The following is an 18,171-nucleotide window of genomic DNA, read 5'->3' as shown; positions in this document are numbered from 1 at the left end:
TGTTTGAAGATATGAGCAAACACTGTTATGAACCAACGTGGAGTTCATTCATGAACTTATGGTTGTCATAATGGACCTATTTCTTTCTTTCTTTAATTAACTGATTCTAATTCTACTGATTTCATGATAAATTTCATAATGATGATTTTTTTTGGCCACTATAATTGTGTAGTGAAAATCTGATATTGTGACAGCCCTAAATTTATTAACACTGTTCACAGCAATTTTTAGAAAATTTCTAAATTGACCTGCCTGCAGTCCAGATCTTTCACCTACAGAGAACATTTGGCGCATCTTTAAACGAAAAATACGTCAAAGACGAACTTTTAGCATTCATTTTGGACAAATTATTGCAAAATGTTAATATTAACCACTTACTGCTGATTGGCCATAACATGAATTTAAATGAATTTATAAAAATTTATCTACAGTTGTGGTCAAAATTTTACATAAACTTTGCAATATCTGCAAAATGTCAATTACTTTACCAAAGTATGAGGGATTATGCAAAATGCATGTTATTTTTTTATTTACAACCCGAATTCCAGAAATGTTGGGACGTTTTTTTAAAAATCTGAATAAAATGAAAACTACTTCAAAAATCACATGAGCCAGTATTTTATTCTCAATAGAATAGAACAGATAACAAAAATGTTTAAACCTAGAAATTTTACAATTTTATGCACAAAATGAGCTCATTTCAAATTTGATGCCTGCTACAGGTCTCAAAATAGTTGGGACGGGGGCATGTTTACCATGGTGTAGCATCTCCTCTTCTTTTCAAAACAGTTTGAAGACATCTGGGCATCGAGGTTATGAGTTTCTGGAGTTTTGGTGTTGGAATTTGGTCCCATTCTTGCCTGATATAGGTTTCCAGCTGCTGAAGAGTTTGTGGTCGTCTTTGACATATTTTTCGTTTAATGGTGCACCAAATGTTCTCTATAGGTGAAAGATCTGGACTGCGGGTAGATCAATTCAGCACACGGACTCTTCTACTACGAAGCCATGCTGTTGTAATAGCTGCAGTATGTGGTTTTGCATTGTCCTGCTGAAAAACACAAGGCCTTCCCTGAAATAGACTTCGTCTGGACAGGAGCATATGTTGCTCTAAAACCTTTATATACCTTTCAGCATTCACAGTGCCTTACAAAACATGAAAGCTGCCCATACCAAATGCACTTATGCACCCCCATACCATCAGAGATGATGGCCTTTGAACTGAACACTGATAACATGCTGGAAGATCTCCCTCCTCTTTAGCCCAGAGGACATGGTGTCCGTGATTTCCAACAAGAATGTCAAATTTGGACTCGTCTGACCATAGAACACTTTTCCACTTTGAAACGGTCCATTTTAAATGAGCCTTGGCCCACAGGACACGATGGTGCTTCTGGACCATGTTCACATATGGCTTCCTTTTTGCATAACAGAGCTTTAATTGGCATCTGCAGATGGCACGGTGGATTGTGTTTACCAACAGTGGTTTCTGGAAGTATTCCTGGGCCCATTTACTAATTCAATGACAGAATCATGCCGATGAGTGATGCAGTGTCGTCTGAGGGCCTGAAGAGCACGGGTATCCAACAAAGGTCTTCGGCCTTGTCCCTTACGCACAGAGATTTCTCCAGTTTCTTTGAATCTTTTGATGATGTTATGCACCGTAGATGATGAGATTTGTAAAGCCTTTGCAATTTGACGTTGAGGAACGTTGTTTTTAAAGTATTCCGCAATCTTTTTACGCACTTTCACAGATTGGAGAGCCTCTGCCTATCTTTATTTCTGAGAGACTCTGCCTATCTAAGACATCCCTTTTATAGCTAATCATGTTACAGACCTGATGTCAATTAACTTAATTAGTCGCTAGATGTTCTCCCAGCTGAATCTTTTCAAAATTTCTTGCTTTTTCAGCCCTTTGTTGCCCCCGTGCCAATTTTTTTGAGACCTGTAGCAGGCATCAAATTTGAAATGAGCTCATTTAGTGGATAAAAGTGTATAATTTCTCCATTTAAACATTTGTTATGTTCTCTATGTTCTATTGTAAATACAATATTGGCTCATGTGATTTGAAAGTGTTTTGGTTTTCATTTTATTCAAATTTAAAAAATGTCCCAACATTTCTGGAATTTGGGTTGTAGTACTGACCTGAATAACATATTGCACATAAAATACTTTTTCATATAGTCCGCAAGAGAAAATAATAGTAATTCACAACTATTACAAAAGGTTCAAACAGTCACTGATGCTCCAGAAGGAAAAGCCATTTTATAAATTCAACTATTATTTTCTGTTGTAGACTACATGTAAATGTCTTTCATGTGAAATAACATCAGGTCAGTATTAAATAATAAAAAATAAAAAAAACATGCATTTTGTATGATAATTAAAATTTTGCAGACACAGCAGTAAAATTTTGACCACAACTGTACTCTATCTATCTGTCTATCTTTCTATCTTTGCAGTGACAGGAAACAGGCATTTGCTTCTGAATCCAGCACTGGGTGGAACCTACAGCAGGGTCACACACTGTCAGAGTCTATGGGGAAGGCAGCAGGGTACCAGGAGAGAGACCCTCACACAGTGTCCAGAAGGACAAAAGAGAGCCTGGGGGGTGGGATTCACTTGCTATTTTTATCCCTCCGGCTGTCCCATCTCCCCAGTGAGCGGAAGCACTGTCCTTCGTGCCTAACCTTAGAGTCCACTGGGACCGGTTACCTCATTCTCATCATGAGTGAGAGCACCCTGGGAAAAAATCGTCTCGCCTCACTTTTTTTCCTCTTTTAACTGTGCAACGATGCATGAACCAGACAGTCTGCAGTAGTACCTTGCTGTAAAAGCAAGACTGTTCATGTTCTCCTGCCATGGTATATGCCAGTTAGCAAGAATTACCTTGTTGGACACCTTTCGGAGAAATATATACGCCTTTGGCAGTAATATGAGTGTGTGTGAGCGTGTGTGTGGTGTGAATGAGTGTGTAGGAGGAGTGTGAATTGTAAGACATGCACGCAACTGTAATGACAGAAACATCGGAAAAGAAGTGTAAAACAGATTGCAAATCATGCAAAATGTTATTTTGTTATATTTTTGTCAGTATATGTCAGGAATAGTGGTTTGTCTGGTTGCATTTTATTGCTGTTACTGGAACAGAAAGCGTTTGGGTGAAAGACGTCACCTATACTTAATATAAAGACACATAATAACAGATATTGGCTAAGAGCTTAAAAAAAAAAAAAAAAAAGATTATTTTAGACAAAAATAAAGTTTCTGTCATTATTTACTAACCCTAATGTTCCAAACCTGTATGACTTTCTTTCTTCTGTGGAACATAAAAGACGAAATTCTACAGAATGCACTAATCACTCTTTTCCATGCAAACTCACAATAAAAGTATCATAAAATTGGTACGACTCCCAAACTATAATCAGAAGATACTTTTATGATATCGACTTCTCACAAATCTCACTGAGGAAAGATGGGTGCTGAAACCTTTAGTAACACCTACACCACCATTCAAAAGTTTTGAATCATTACAATTTTGAGAAGAAATTAATAGTTTTATTCAGCAAAGAATAAAACAAAAAACTATTTTTGAACAAATAAATGCAGCTTTGGTGTGTGCATAAGAGACTTCTTAAAAAATTAATAATAATAACAACAATAAGCTTACAGACCCAAAACTATTAAACGGTAGTGTATAGTAGTGCATTGAATACACACTAACTATAATTAGAAAATTGTACAGGATTTAAGGTTCACTTCATGGAGTACTGCATTTCTGCAACAGCAGGAAATGAGCTTTCCCAATACAGTATCAAACTATGATCCAATTAAAGTGTAAACAATCCAACACAGTAATTCCAAATTTCCGCACTATAAAGTAGCTACAGATGTGGAAATAAAAATAGCAAAAAGACAGATTAGGAATGTCCTGAAGGCTATGTTGAAACATATGCCTTATTTTTTTCCTCTTCGAGTTGGAAATAAGGGGGCACCAGTTATATGACCACCAGCAGCTGCAGTGGACAAACAGTTCTGCATTAATGCACATCTTAGCGTGTGACCGACAACCATGTGGCTCCATTACATCTCTGCCACATAATGAGATCCAAAGCTACATCACTGGGCTGGCAGGCTCATCCCCAGAGACACAAGGGCAGGAAGAAGGGGGAGGAGATGGAGAAGATGTGATGAAGAAGTATTGTACAAAACAAATATAACAAAGCTGACATTTCATAAAAAAATCAGACTTATCCAAAAACATTATAATTGTAATTCTTGGCCCAAATCGGCTAAGATCAAAAAAGATGTTTTCAAAAGAAGTTGCAAAGAGCAGAATATATCATGGTTTGAATTAGCAACAGGCACTTACATGCAGAAGAAAAAAAAAAAAAAAAATGTGTCTTGATAAAGCAGTCTGAGACACGTATAATCATGGCTTAAACAGAATCCCTGGTAAGAGGACCCCACGCACATTTTGAGAGATGCGCTCATTTCTGGGAACACAAGCAATAATACATTTTCACACATGCACAGCCTGTTACTGACACCCACCTATTCACACATGCATAAAGGTCACAAACATGCACACAAGGTGAAAAACTGACTGCGTCGTATCCTTTTCTCACAGACAGGACAAGAGTAAACAAACAAACTGGCCTTCTATCATACCACCAGTATTATTATGGTTATCAGTACATTTTAAGTCAAAAAGCAGATTTTGGTACACTCTCTGAAAAAAAAAAAAGAAAAGAAAAAAAAGAACTAAAGCTGTCACTGAGCTGCTACCTTTTTTTTTTTTTTTTTTTTACCCCTAAAGGGTGCATATTAGTATCTTAAAGGTACATAATATTGAATAAAATATACATATATTACTACCTTTTGAAAGGGTACTGTGCTACTGACAGATTTTGTAACATTTTTCCTGAGAGTGAAAGTTATGATTGATGATACTATACAGTTATAAGTTGTAAAACATCCAGGCACCAGAATGCCATCCTGTAATACCTGAAACACTGTATTCTGCAGTAAACTTTTTTTGTTGTTTTTGTTTTTTACAGTTACACAAAGTAATCAAAGTTGAGTGCATTCTCTGCTAACTAATCAAAAACCTATTGCTAATCAAACCTATTGTCCCTGTGAGTCACATAATATGTAGCTTAACCAGTCAGAATTTAGAGTTAGAACTGTTTTAAAAACAATTCATTAAATGCATAAAACAATAATTCTTTGTTCAAAAACTTCCTGCACTTGTTACAGTCACAAAGACAGGTTGAAATCCTCTGCTCATGTTTTTACCACAGTCATGCACACATTTGCAAAAAGACAGAGCTCTGGTTTCCTCTGCAGGGACCTCCTGCTCTCACTTTAGCATTTCCTTTGATGTAAGCAACGGTGCTAGCTTTACATGTGTATAAAAGCACTTCCATCCAGTTTTCAATTGTGACATTATATGGATTCCAAGTAGTTCATTATAAACGGGTACCAGGAATAACACCAGAGCAGCACAGACAGGGAATCTATCTGTACATCTATGTCCTGACTTGAGAATCAATAATGTCTCTGGCAGCCTCTTGATGAATGGTTAACATTAGCATTACTGTGCACACAGTACATTTACTACCACCTCTATTAGCATGCAAATGCAAACAGAGTATCCTACCTTTTGAGAAGCAAGGGAATAACTCTCACCCATATACATGTCCCTGTAGGGGTTTCCTTTTAACCTTGGGACTGAATAGTGTTGACATTAATCAAAAAAATATTTATAGAGGCAAATGTTGGAATCGTGCTTAAGGACTGGAGAAATTGAGTAAAACTGATGATGACGATGTTGATGATTTGCTAGGGGACAAAAAATTAGGGGAAAGAAAATGAAAAAGAAATAAAATGAAGAAAAAAAGAAAAGAATAATAAAATTCTAAATTTAAATTTCAACCATAATTTAACCATGGTGAGCTGTCATTCTTACATTCCAGCTTTTAATAATTCAGCATCAGGTTTAAATAATTCAATTTGGATTTTAAAAAGTAGATATTGCATTTGAAAATTTAAAGACTTGAGAAATTAATGCAGCTGGGGCTCTGAATGTATGATTAATGTTGCTGAATGCCACTTTTGACACATACACAATCTAACTTTTATTACCTGAAAACTGCACTTAAATTCAGAAACTTTGGATTTCAATAAAACATAATACTTTATAAACTGCTTATTGTTTCAATCCCACTTTATGAAGTCAAACACTACAAGGAAGGTCCTGATTATGAATAAAAAAAAAAAATCTATATTTTGTCCTAAAAAAAAGATTATACACTTGGGATCTATTAGGTTGCTATAAATACACAACTGGAGAGTTTATCCTTCACTGATAAGTACTGTTTGCTTTCGCAATAAAACAAACTGGGCTCGATGAGCTCCAGCACATTATTACTTTTCCACAGTTGCATCATTTTACTGCTTGCCTCAAGCCACAGCCTCTCTGTTTGCCCATAATCACGTGGACCTGTCAGGTAATTGGTTTTATTTTGAGAAGAGAGCTATGTGGATGGGGTTCTTTTTCCCCTATGAGAGTTCTGACGGAACTTGTGTTTATTGAGACAGATCCTACTGCGGCAGTGGGAAAATCAGCCATGTTAAGCATCAGCCATGAGAATAATCTGGGGTAAATGAGCAATGGATGGGAAGAGGCTGTGTGGAGAAGGAAGGGTTCGAGACAGCAGGCGACTCAGTGTTCTGACTCAGCCTGAATGTGAGGGTGGGTGTAAAGAACAGGGTTTTCAGCGGGACCTCTCAGTGCGAAAGGACAAAAACCACTGACAACTAATCATTACACCCACCACTGACAGAAATGTTATCACTGAGGGTGGAAATAATTAAGTGGAGTCGGCAAGTCGAGGAATGCAATCTGGGAATAGCTTTTCAAAGTGCAGGTTACCTTGTTCCTGTGGTGGGGCAGTGGAGGTGGTGCTTTCCCTGTGGTGTACAGAGTTACATTACTGTCACTTTCTAAAGTTGGACAAGAAAGAGGAAAACCGTACTGCTTTTTGATGTCTTGCCATTGAAAAACTTCTGAGTTGTTCTTTCACAAAAAGACAAGCTGTGCTGAGTGTACCTGCATTTTATTTCCCTGTTATATCATGCATTTTTAATGAACTGATTCATTGTTTAATAAGCTTCTCTTTCTGCTTCCATGGAAATATGGCAGTTTTTCTTTAAAGGGTCTTAAATGAGATAAATTAATTATTGAGATCAACTAGCCCTGCTCATCAGGCAATATTTATTACAGGATGAACATTTTTGGAGCTATGTGTCCAGAACAAAATTAACATTTAAACTAACATTTTGCTGTTAGTAGCTTTCCTAAAAGAAAAAAAGAAAAAAGAAAGAAAAACTGCATAAGATTATTTATGCTGGTTTTATGCCGGGTACACACTGCACGATTTTAGCCCCAATTTTCACACATTTGGCCTCATTCATGAAACGCGAGCAGAACGAATGTGTGTGTAAATCATTGTAAACCCATTCTGACATAAACTTTCGAATTCATGAAAATTTTCGTATTTTCAAAATGTTAGTTGGTAAGAAAGAAATGTACACCTGCTCCCTACCACGCGTAAATGGTGTGTAAAACGTTCTGTGTTCTTTTTGGTAAACTGATGGCACTAAATCCTGACACTGTAAAACACAGCACTCGTCACTGTCACTATTTACCCAGCTGTAAATAGAGGACGGGTGGTACAAATAGCGACCAACCATCCTACTTGTACAACAACTGCCTGCAACAATGGAGAAGTCAATATTACTGGTGGTTACTGCTTTTTATATTTAGTAAAATTCTTAAAAATTAGATAGTAGTAATACGTTGGCACCGTGGATATTCCAGATCATAGCAACTAAAGTTTTACGTGCAAATTACTCAGAATTTACTCATATATTTACGTAAGTTTAATGAATGAGGCCCACTGACCGTTTTGACCAGCAGTCTGAAATGTGTTTTGACTAAAAATGACATCGCGACAACCTACAGCCAATGAAAGAGCAATATTCAGGGCAAGGGAAATGTCAGGGGAGGAGTCACAGACATTCAACAGAACATCAGCATGCATGGCTTCTTCAAGAAACCATTCTAGTCTTGTCATATTCTTTTTTCTTTTCGCTGCAAATCAACATGTAGGCAACTTGTATTGCAAACTTCTTGCGGGCAACAATTTTTAACAGTAAGAAATCCTGTCTCACACGTGATTGTATGTTTTTTCATGTATCACTTCTCACATGTGTTTGAAACGTAGTTTGACAACTAGATTCTTCTTATTGGTGACCCCCTGTGCATTGTGTAGTGTGCACACAACAACAACTAAACAGTACCCCAGACAGTTGTGTGTTGTGATGAGACGACTTTGACAACCATGCAATGCGTTCCCAGCATTAGCTGAATTTAAATGATCTCACAGCAAGATCTAGCTGGTTGACAGGTTGGTCTCCCAGCCTGATGAAAAGTGGCCAAAACCCCTCTAAAGTAGATCACCAGGAAGACCAGGTAAGAACAGAAAACCAGCCTTGGCTGCTTTAAGTTAGTCTTACGATGGTTTCTTAGAAGTTGCACTGCTTTGACAGTGTTGATCATCTCTCACTGGAAACCACATAGAAACGTACTGCTAACAGGGCATCAAAAGCTTGTTTAAAAACGGCTGGTAATTTAAATATAATGTATTTTACATATAGGCAATGACATCATTCACATGCTTGAGAAACTTGCATACAATAATGACCATTACAGCAGTAACTTCATAACTCTGTTTAATAGTGATAAAACCTCAACTAGGGCTGTTCTATACGTCCAAAAAAAATTATTATCACTGTAAATTTTTTCATATTATTCGATATTTATAATTATCACAATACATTGCAAATCTTTATTTTTTTCAAGTTTAAAGGTAGATTTTTGCTCCTATAAGAGTTGTAAAAACCAGACTGTTAATTGTGGTTTTAAACTAGGCCTACTCTTTATGGTCAGAACATGACAAATACCTCACATTTTTGAATTCTTCACACATTTCCAGTCATTTTTCCTTAACAAAATACAAATCTTAATAGAAAATTTTATTTCTTAGTTTCTGCATGTTTTAATGAGTGATATTGTTTTAAATCAAGAAACAGGTTTGTGTTGCCTGATTTTGATGACTAATATCTTCAGTACAGTTTGCAGTGCAGGCTGCAATATTAATAATATTACATATTTTTGTCTCTTAGGAATGCACATTTGATATTAGCTTGAGTTGACAGTAGCAGTAGCTTGAGTTATGATGCAGATGTAAATTTATGTTCGTTATCAAAGTACTAACCACAGTTAAAACCACACATAGAGCACTTCAACACCAAGTTAAAAATGTAACTACAACCCGAATTCCGGAAATGGGACGTTTTCTAAATTTGAATAAAATGAAAACTAAAAGACTTTCAAATCACATGAGTCAATAATTTAAGTCACAATAGAACATAGAGAACATAAATGTTTAAATGGAGAAATTTTACACTTTTATCCACTAAATGAGCTCATTTCAAATTTGCACGGGGGCAACAAAGGGCTGAAAAAGCAAGAAATTTTGAAAATATTCAGCTGGGAGAACATCTAGCAACTAATTAAGTTAATTGACATCAGGTCTGTAACATGATTAGCTATAAAAGGGATGTCTTAGAGAGGCAGAGTCTCTCAGAAGTAAAGATAGGCAGAGGCTCGCCAATCTGTGAAAGAGTGCGTAAAACGATTGTGGAATACTTTAAAAACAACGTTCCTCAACGTCAAATTGCAAAGGCTTTACAAATCTCATCATCTACAGTAGAGGTCGACCGATAGTGGATTTTACCGATACCGATAGCTAGGTTGGACCACACTGGCCGACACCGATTAATCAGCCGATAGTTTTCAAATGGATACTGAAAGAGAGCTAGTGCTTTACTATTAAAAAAAAAAGCAGCAACAGTACTGAACCATACTTTGTAAATGAATAAAAATATTAATAGTATGTACTATACTGATCATTAAAGTTATTTCATAGTTTGCTAATGTTAAAAGAAGAAACTTTAAAATTAAAAAATGTAGCCTATTAGTAGCTAATAGTGAATGTTGAAATGAAAACACTCTAACAAGGAACAATACTTCTACAGTTTTCATTAATGCTACAAATGGACTCTTATTGTTAAGTGTTACCATTTAATTTCAACAATCAAAAAAGCGCAGCGCTGTGTCTAGGAGAACTCAGAGGTATCACACACACACACACACACACACACACGCACGCACACCAGACGCTTTGCGTTCAAATCAAGTGGTGGTCTAAAACAATTTATTTAAATCACCAAACGGACATAAGTTTGCTTCAAGAATGAACAATGTGGCATAAATGAGTTTGAAGTTCGGTGTTTAAAAAAACAGAGCAAGCGGAAAGAGAACCCGTGATCTGTATTACAGCTCTCTATATGAAGCATACAGACTTTATTAGAGCCACAGAAAGACAAACGTTTTGCTGAAAAATGCACAATACATCATTTATAGCCTAGGGTGAAGTATACATTCACAACGATTTGGGACAAATATAATGTAATTTAATAGAAAACTATGTGAATGGCGCTCTGTTCCGCGGCAGGCTTTTCTGTCGGCTGTATTTAAATGCGAGTCTGGAGTTTACCACTCTGTGCAGCACGCAGTGTCACGTGTCAAAATAAACAACACGTGCTGTCAGTGATTTCCGCCTCTAGAGGCCGCTCTTGTACTGTATAATGCCAGCGGACCCTTCTCAGCCACTCCAGCAACGGTTGAAAACCGGAAAACTATCGGCATGGATTCTTGCCGATACCCGATAGTTGTGGCAATCAAAACCGATGAATCTGTCGACCTCTAATCTACAGTGCATAACATCATCAAAAGATTCAGAGAAACTGGAGAAATCTCTGTGCATAAGGGACAAGGCCGAAGACCTTTGTTGGATGCCCGTGCTCTGAGGGCCTGAAGACGACACTGCATCACTCATCGGCATGATTCTGTCATTGACATTAGTAAATGGGCCCAGGAATACTTCCAGAAACCACTGTTGGTAAACACAATCCACCATGCCATTTGCAGATGCCAACTAAAGCTCTATCATGCAAAAAGGAAGCCATGTGTGAACATGGTCCAGAAGCACCGTCGTGTCCTGTGGGCCAAGGCTCATTTAAAATGGACTGTTTCAAAGTGGAAAAGTGTTCTATGGTCAGACGAGTCCAAATTTGACATTCTTGTTGGAAATCACGGACGCTGTGTCCTCCGGGCTAAAGAGGAGGGACACCTTCCACCGTGTTATCAACGTTCAGTTCAAAAGCCAGCATCTCTGATCGTATCTTCATTACAGTATAAGTGCATACGGTATGGGCAGCTTGCATGTTTTGGAAGGCACCATGAATGCTGAAAGGTATGTAAAGGTTTTAGAGCAACATATGCTCCCCTCCAGACAATGTGTATTTCAGCAGGACAATGCAAAACCACATACTGCAGTTATTACAACAGCATGGCTTCATAGTAGAAGAGTCCGGGTGCTAAATTGGCCTGCCTGCAGTCCAGCTCTTTCACCTATAGAGAACATTTGGCGCATCATTAAACAAAAAATACGTCAAAGACGACCACAAACTCTTCAGCAGCTGGAAACCTTTATTAGGCAAGAATGGGACCAAATTCCAACACCAAAACTCCAGAAACTCATAACCTCAATGCCCAGATATTTTCAAACTAGGGCTGTGCAATTAATCGATTTCGGCCTCCAATAATTATGAAAATACAGTAATCAAGTTAAAACGATTATCGCGCCCCGTTCAGCCCCTTTCCAGCAGTGCACATTCGTTCCTCCATAAAAGCCCAATTTCACGTGCAAATCAGTAAAATCATGTAACGAGACTTTTGCAAGGTGTGATGTTGATTAGATTTATTTATGTTTTTAAAAGCATGAAAGAGAACTTGCGCTTCCTCGGGAGGATTGCTGTGTATGTACTCAGAGACAGAACACAACACGGACATGTAAAGTCATACCCAAAAGTTAAAGCCAAACGGTCAAATACACATAAAAATGTGTCAAAATGCGGTGCTTAGTGATTATTCACGTAAAACCCTCGTCGGTTATGTAATAAATGAACGGAAAGAGTTGAGAATGAAAATACATGTGTAACAGTAAATTGGATCCGTGCGGCTCTTAAAGTGACAGCGGGCTATATTCCTGCTGCAACTGTGTGCTTTATATTAATCAAACAACAAAAGACAAATTCAAAATCTCTTGACTTTAGCTTTAATAACAGCTTTAATAAGAAACAAAGGAAGTTTAATTCTTACAGTGAAGGCAATGCTGTTTTATTTTACATTAGGTTATTCAATTTCTCTAGTAGGCTGTTAACTGAATAGACTTGCATTTTTAAAAAATGTAAGCTCAGTTACAATGTACAATATTGACCAAAACAATTGTGATTATGATTTTTGTCATAATTGAGCAGCGCTACTTCAAACTGATTTGAAAAGAAGAGGAGATGCTACACCATGGTAAACATGTCTCCATCCCAACTATTTTGAGATCTGTAGCAGGCATCAAATTTGAAATGAGCTCATTTTGTGAATAAAATTGTAAAATTTCTCAGTTTAAACATTTGTTATGTTATCTATGTTCTATTGTGAATAAAATATTGGCTCATTTGATTTGAAATTCTTTTAGTTTTCATTTTATTCAAATTTAAAAAACGTCCCAACATTTCCGGAATTCGGGTTGTATATGGTTTCTAGGTATTTGTATGAAAAACAGTAGTCTAAATTAAATTTAGTATAAATGCACAAAAACAGTTTCTTAATCACAAACAAAATACTGCAGTAATATATTCCATTACTCCTATAATACACGTCTACATTAATAATATATTAAAATTCAATATGAATATCCCACATTTCTGCCACAATACCATGGAGTAATTAGTATTACTACAGTAAATCCATGGTAAATGAAGGCAATTTGTAGATTGAAAAGCCTTCTGACTGTATCATTGAGCAGTGTTTCTCCTGTTTGTCAGCTCTGTTTATCCGGCTTTAAACTAGTTTATATCACAGAGTCATTCACTGAATTCAAGCGCACAGCGCTGTTTAGTGCTCACATGACCAAGACTGACCAGACTTATCTGTGTGGCGGAGTTCAAATGAGTAGTTCTGTTTCATTCTGCTTTTGACACATGAACATTATATCGAACATCTATAGAACTCTTGTTATCGTTTTATCAAGGAAAATTATATTACAATAATTATCGTTATCGTTTTATCGCCCAGCCTAACCTCAACCATACTGGTTAACGTAGCTCAAGAAACATTTTCTCTTGTGCTGAATGATATAATAATTACTACACCATCTGGCTTAATACGATGCCAAGACTAGGCTGGAAAAGTGCAAAGAAATGTGTAATAATAAGGAACAGAAAGTTCATTGTAAGCTAATGAGCATGACATGCATATATCAGCAGAACATTTCCTAAAAACATTTCCTTCACTTTGCTCTCCCTGATATAGATATATTCCAGCTGCCCATGTGTAAATATACACCTTGGACACCAAACCTCCCTGTAAATACGGTGCTAATGTGATTAGCATGCCTCTAGGGCTCATTACGGAGAACTTAATTAGCAGTCAGAGGAAGAATAAAAGGCGACATCCATCCAAAAAATCCAACTTGTTTTCACTGTATCATATTTACACGGTTTACCATGCAGCAAATTCATTAAAAAAACAACAGAGGTGGCTTATGAAGTGATCATTTTCTAATCATGTTGATTCCAATCTGGTGCTTAAGTTTTGATGTAAATGAAAAGGAGAGATGGGAAAAAAGGACAGAACGGAGCCCACCAAACCCAGTGACATGAACTGGATGACATCAGCACCTGTCACCATAGCGATGGAAACCTCCCTGGGAATTTAGAGACCTGGAATGCTAGTAAACATCTCTATGGACAAATGCATAACCTTGTTCCCTGTGTCAGTTGAAATGTATTTTGATCTCTAATGTTATTGTTCAAAGAGTGTTATACCAAATTTTTTTTTCTAACCACTTTACAACCTTTATTTTGACGTGAACTTGCGTTTTCACCATTATGACGTAATGTGACATCTGATGGGTGGGATTATTATCGCATTTAAGGATACTTTCAATACAAATGCTTATTAGACAAAATGCTGACTCGAGTTATAACTCGAGCAAAGCAATGTGTAATGTTTATTTCCAGTTACAGTGAATCAATAAAAACTTCATAAATAATAATGGCAAAGCAGGGTTATTGCTTAGCCTACTGTTGTGAGGGAATACGTTTAACGTTCATAAATAATAATGGCAAAGCAGGGTTATTGCTTAGCCTACTATTGAGGGAATATGTTATTGTTGTAATGAATTCTATTGCTCGCATTTTGGTGTAAAGAATAAACTAAAAAACAAAACAAATATTTTAATTTCTGTAGCACTCAGGAAATTCAATATGAATTCCTATATAGCTTATTTTTGTAATTGGTTTTTGTAAAACACACTATTCCCTTCATTGTCAGAGTAATTCTGTTTGCCTTATTTGTTTTGCAGTGATAAAACATAAGCAGCGTGTTCATGTAAGAAAACCTTGCCATGCTGGCATCCTCCCCTAATGTCTCAGCAGTTTCTAATTAAAATGCTCCATTTGTGCCACCTATCCTGGTTGGCTGAGAAACTATAAGAGAATACATTGCTACCCTCATCTCCAGGCAGATGGCCAGACCTTTGCATTTTGCAGCCTCTTATTGAACATCTAGGGAAAAGAAGAATGACGTAAAAGTATTACAGTCGACTTGCTGTGATGTGACTGCATCTTTGCAGCTGCAATTTAACTGATGAACAGTTCCTTCAAGAAAATAATTAATTTTTAGCATTTTGAACATTATGTAGCCTAATTTTACAATTAACTTGATCTTCAGGTTTCTACAGGTTTTATTGAGGTAAAGCTACATCAACATAAGCAAAATGGCATAAGACGACAAGATAAACATCTGCCAAAGGGCTCAATCAATTTCAACTTCAACAATCAACTTAATTGAAGAGAAAACAATTGTTAAATTATTAAATTTCTCAAAAAAAAAAAAAAAAAAGATGTAATATGTTAACATCTCATGTTAATGTATCTTAATTAAATGATGTTCAGATATTTGTATAGAAAAACAACAGTTTTTTTCAGCGAATGCTACATTTAATTCGTTCTGCTCTGATTTAAGACCTTTTCAAGGCCTTAATTTGTGGAAAATCAAGTTAAAGACTTTAAGAACTTTTAAAACCCACAGAGATGCTGTATATAAAATAGGACTCTGTATTGAGAAATGGAACCTACTGTAAAAGCTAAAATAAATTAAAAATAGAATTCTGCTCACATGATGTGGTGCAATCTTAAACTTGCATGTCCCCAAACTTGTTTTGAATGTATAAAAGCTATAATTCATTTGATATTTAAAAATGGTTACACAAAAGTGAATTGTCTATTGCTGTTGTTCGAATGTCAAATAATTTCTTGATTTGCTATTAAATGATGTTTTCAAAATAATGGCAATTAATTACTCCTTCAGTCAATCATTTTCTTGAGGTCATTTTGCACCACTAAACTGCATTTAACACAATTAGCACCTCCCCTTGACATTTCTCTATTTCTCTCAGTTGTCACACTTAACTATGGCCCAGTGCTGACAGCGTTCAATACTTTACAATGGCAGGTTTCCTCTCTCATTATCTCTAGTCAGAAAAAGGTCACTGTTTCTGTGTTGTTTTTCATTGAACAAAGACACTTCTACAACAGTGTTGCGCAACCTACAACACAAACACATATGCCTTGGCTTGGAACATTTGCTTGCTGTCACCTATCAGAATACTGTGAGCCCCGCTGACAGCCCACACAATTAGGCTCTTTCTGCCTCACATCAAATCATCAACTATGTAGTTAGTGTAGCTAACTGTGTTCCGCATAAGAAAAGATTTGACTGCTTCTTTTGCCATGTTTCATACAATTTATGCCAAAAGTGAGACAAACCACACATAACTTCATGAAAGTAGCACAACACTGTATCAATGCACTGCAGCAAAATACACTGCAACATTTTATACTTGTGAAATGTAACTATTAATAAAAAAAAAATTCAATAGATAGGCTATTTCACATTTATATGTAAAAGGTAGATACATTTTTATCTTGCTCTCAGTCAAACAATATCTTAAATTAATATAACGGATGCTATAAATTTTGTGTAAAAATAGTTTTAAATTGAAATTTTAGATCAAAAGATTATTTATAAGAATAAAAACGTCTAATAATTTAAGTAAATGTGTTTTTCTCCCATCATCCTCATGCACTGTTGTTAGGGATCCAAGCTGACAGAATGGAAAAGATCAAAATTAGTGTCAAATACAGCATAATAACATTATTTTACTTTCATTTTCCAAAACATATACTGAGAAAATATCTCATTCTGAATCTTATCCAAAAGAAACTTTATGCTTTTTAAAAATCCAATGACCAGAACTGTCAAAGATATCTTATTAGAAATGCCACTACAAATTCAAAAGAAATTTTTTACAAGTTACATTTTTTGAGACATGGCTTGAATGTAAGTGAGGAAACTGTATTTCATTTTTGGCTCATATTTCCATGACAATGTGCTTAGCTACGAGTTCAACATAATCTAAATACAGAAGAACAAAGACACTTCCTGTGATGGAAAGTGTAAAATATAAAACTCCTTCTGAATTAAAATCCTTGAATCTACACCACATCCACTACAGGCAAGTTTGTGTTTATTAAGCACAGAGGAATGCTCTTCATTGTGATGAAAAATGTCTTGCGGATTATACATGGGATGGAAACTTTAAAGGCATAGGTCATGTTTAAGGTCAGGCGTATGGTGTTAGATACCAATCTGGCTCATGCTGTTATGACAACCTTGGAAGAAACACTGTGAATGGATCTGTGCCTGTATATATTGTGTTTAGTATCAAGAGACATCATTCTGTCAAACACTACTGAATGCCCATGAATGTCCTAATGCTGCACGTGTATAGCACACAATACTGCACTACGTAACAGCCTTAGAATCTGCACAGCAAAGCAACAACAATAGAGCAGATGGAAAAAGAGTATGACCCAACATACGTTCGTCCTTTCAGATTGACTGAAAAGCTGTAGACATTTTAAAGAGCAGGGGGCTGATGTGCCCATCCTCAATCATTGAGATGCAGAGAGCAGCTTACTGCACTGTGCAGAGGAATGATGAAATAAGAGCTAAAAATAGCAACCTCCCAGGATCCCCCTTTGCCCAGCACTGTAAACACCTCATTCCTGAGACAGTCCTGGGAAAAGCAACACATCTGCAAACCTTTAAAAAAACGATTTTAAGTACGCTTTCATACACACTGCAGGCAATTACATATACATAACAACTTACAATAAACATTTATGAAAATGGCAACATCTGTCTACATGAGTGGACAACATAAAGAACAAAGCTTCTGTTGTATTGTCCATTGGTACATATAAGGCTTATTGTTATTTTACATTCTGATATGAATCTCATAAATGCATGAAGAAAACATGCAGAAAGAAGCACATTTTCAATCTCCATAATATCTTACATTCTATCCTACATATTTATATAGAGGTCCCATATCAGTAATCAATGTCACAATGATCAATAAAAAAACTAATTACTTAACAACAATGTGAAATCATATGAATAATGTGCCAATGTCCGTAATATTTTGATCATTAAGTGTAACCAAATAAATCGCTATTTGCTGTCTAATTCTAACAGCAACAATCTTTTATCCATTATAAATCCGAGTAACTATAATAAAGGTGAGAACCTACCCAAAGATGAATTCATTGTGTCCTCATCTCCCACCAGTTTGGAGTCGTGACTCCGGCTGTTTCTCAAAACCTAGCGACCTGCCTACCTAGACAGCATTGTTAGGCATCATGTGCGCGTGCAGCATCACAGGCGTCGTGTGTGCAGGAGCTGAGCTGAGCTGAGCCGAAACGCTATGACGCCCAATAATGCTGCGAGCGTCTCAAATGTCCCTAAATGGGCACTAAAACGCGTCCTCCAACCGCTTCTGGATAACATATTGGACG

At 36.5% G+C, this 18,171-nt stretch overlaps 1 protein-coding gene across 2 annotated transcripts in view; it reads right to left on the bottom strand.

Moving 5' to 3' along the window:
- The window catches only part of LOC131547141 (diacylglycerol kinase beta), a 145,478-nt gene that overhangs the window by 126,219 nt on the left and 1,088 nt on the right, over positions 1–18,171 (bottom strand). Inside the window, exon 2 of one of the 2 annotated variants that reach the window (XM_058787486.1) lies at positions 17,908–18,152. The exons of the other annotated variant lie outside the window; for it this stretch is intronic. The gene's annotated coding sequence lies outside the window, so the exon portion shown is untranslated. The remainder of the gene's footprint in view (positions 1–17,907; positions 18,153–18,171) is intronic. 2 annotated transcript variants of the gene reach the window in all.

This window comes from Onychostoma macrolepis, chromosome 09 (assembly GCF_012432095.1).
Source record: "Onychostoma macrolepis isolate SWU-2019 chromosome 09, ASM1243209v1, whole genome shotgun sequence".
Lineage (NCBI taxonomy): Eukaryota > Metazoa > Chordata > Actinopteri > Cypriniformes > Cyprinidae > Onychostoma > Onychostoma macrolepis.
The sequence above is the reverse complement of the archived record's forward strand: the minus strand, read 5'-3'. Positions and strand labels throughout refer to the sequence as shown.